Below are 2988 nucleotides of genomic sequence, written 5' to 3' on the forward strand. Positions count from 1 at the left end.
GAAATTTAATAGAAGAAATTAATATTTATTATTTAGAGCAATACAATTCAGAGAGATTCTTTTCATCTCTCATATTTATAACTGATTCTCATCATTTTTAGTGCTGGTTATTAAATTACTAGATGAGATTTAACCTTCATTACCTATCTATTTATGATTATAATTATTATTGTGAATGAATTGTCAGGTGCCAGAATCGTTTTACTACAAAAATAACGAATGTACAGTACATACATGTACTGTACATTCACATAAATACAATATACTTCGTAGAAACGATATAATAGAGACTTCTGTTAATACTATACAGGCCATAAATGTGATTTATTATTAAATTATTTTAAAAATTTCATCCAGAGAAGCCGAGTTTTAAATATAAAAAGTCAACGTTTCATAAAATACATAAACTTACACATTAATGTTTTTAATAGCAGAATATTTCTTACATGCAAATGAACAAATAACCATTAATAGCTTACATTTACCGCAAAAACTAAAATTTACGTATTTGTCGAATGATATATACGATGTTATATACGAATTTTTAAAGTGTAGTGAAGGAATTTCACGTTGTAAATATGGTTGCAATATTATATACGATTATAGGAATATTATTTACGGTTTGGGTAAATAACATTTCTACAGGAAAATATCTTTCAGGACCGACTGATTAGAAAGTGAGAACCCACGAAAAACGAACGTAAAGTTATCCGGAATCGAATACAGTAGACCCCCTATAACACGGATTCATATAACACGGATTCGTATAACACGGCGAAAAAGTTGCGATTGTATTTGTATAACTCGGTAAAAAGAGACTCGTATAACACGGTAAAACGTCATCGTTGACTCGTGTCGCGACAGGATTGGTCGAATCCGGACCAATAGCGGATATTGTACAAACCATTGAGTTTAAACGAGCACTGGACCTACTAAAAAACATTTATTATTCAACGACCATAAATATTATATTTTTATTAATTATGTCTCCAAAGTTAAGTTATTTTTCTGCGAAAAATTCGCTGATCAGGAAACACGCGTCCGCCATTCGACAAGCCGCTCCGCGACGAAAACAAGCTTAAGCAATGGCGTTGTCGAACGGTGCACACTCGGTAAGTAATTCTACAATTTTTTATTTATAGCATAGATTATATGGATTATTCCCAAAAAATTATACGTGATTTGGAAATGTTGAGTCAAATTAGTCTAGAATCGATTAATTTTATGGAAGAAAACCTTTCAAACAGCCGTAGCCCGTAAATTGCACACGTGCCGGGCTGTGATTGGCTCATGTATTTAAGTGACTCGTACAACACGGATTCATATAACACGGAACGTATCTACCGTGTTATAGGGGTGTCTACTGTATACTTGTTGATGTTTATACGTAAAATAATTAAATTTAATTGAGTTATATCAAAATATCATAATATCAACTACGTCGTGACAGTGACGACTTCGAAACATTATGTCTAATAATTATTTTCGTAGTACTTTCCGCACTAAAAATTATGAGAATTTTCATTACCGTTTGAATAAATATATGAAATATAGTTTAAAGTTTTTATACTAGAAACTGTTTAGAGTATTTAAGAAAGCGGTTGTTTTCAAAGACACTAACCAAAATGTCCGTATTATTTAATTAATAATTTTGGCATTTTGGTTAGTGATGAAACCAGAAGAAAATATTATTTTACTGTAAGAATTTCCAAAACGTTTTATTTTAATATCTTATTTTTCGGTTTTAATCTATGTATAGCAATAATTACATCGATAATATCATATTCGTTTTAAAAATAATATATATATATATATATTAACAGTATTTATCTCTATTCTAGATGATAAAGATGATGATAACGGTGGTTTCTGTGTTCATGTTCTCTTGGTTGCCCCTGAACATCTTAATCGTGGCGGGTGACCAGAATGATGCCATTTGGGAATACAGCCACATCATTTATATCTGGTTCGTCTGTCATTGGTTGGCCATGAGTCATGCCACGTATAATCCATTGATATATTGTTGGATGAACTCGAAATTCAGGGAAGCATTCAAGCAGGTGGCTCGCACCGTCAGTTTTGGAAACTGTTGCAAAACTTCCACTAGCGAAACCCGATTGGGACGTTACAATACTTACACCAGTTACTTCGCCGCAGCCAATTGGAGTCTTCGATTATCATCCTTCCAGAGAGCTTCTAGTCAGCGCAATTCTCCAGTTAAAAACAGGAGCTTGGAGAGCAAGAAAAGTTGTCACGTAGTATGGAGAACGGGTTACAACGGTGTTCGCAATCAAGTGACGACGCCTAAAGATTCGCACGTCTAGTCTGTGTATATATATATATATACCTCCTTGGTGAATAATTTTGGTGTAAATTCATGTCTTCCGGATTCGGAAGTTAATTCCCAAAAGCCATTTCCGGTCCAATTTCGCGACATCTTCATTTCTTGTTGATTGTCTTTTATTGTATAAAATATATATAAATGAAGAAAAAAGCGTTTTAATTTTTAAATTTATTTACCAATTCATTTTTGTTAAGCAGAATTATATAAACATTAACAAATTTACATATTTTTAGATTACGCATACCATTGACTAACTTTCCAAACTTGATGTTTACTGTTAATATTCGTCCAATATAGAATTTTTCCAACTTCAACGTAACGTTGATTTATTTAACTTTCTCATCAAATATTTAATTTTTAATATTCAAATTATCCAATCACGAGGTAAAGCGAGTCAAAAACGACTGGAATAATGCTTATAAACGTTATGATTTTTGCTAAGAATGACTTCGTCTTACTGTATTTTGGCGAGTTCTTTTTGTCCACGCGATTTTTCTTCTTAACGATTTTTTTATGCCATTTGTCTTTGGGTAAAAGAGACAATATATCTCGCCAATAATTGACAATATTCTTCTCGTAGGGCATTAAAAGAGGCAATTTTTTGGTAAAATCATAGTTTGTCCATCAAAATGATAAATCCTAAG

This window comes from Centruroides vittatus, unplaced genomic scaffold (genome assembly GCF_030686945.1).
Source record: "Centruroides vittatus isolate TY-2023 unplaced genomic scaffold, ASM3068694v2 contig_882, whole genome shotgun sequence".
Taxonomy (NCBI): domain Eukaryota; kingdom Metazoa; phylum Arthropoda; class Arachnida; order Scorpiones; family Buthidae; genus Centruroides; species Centruroides vittatus.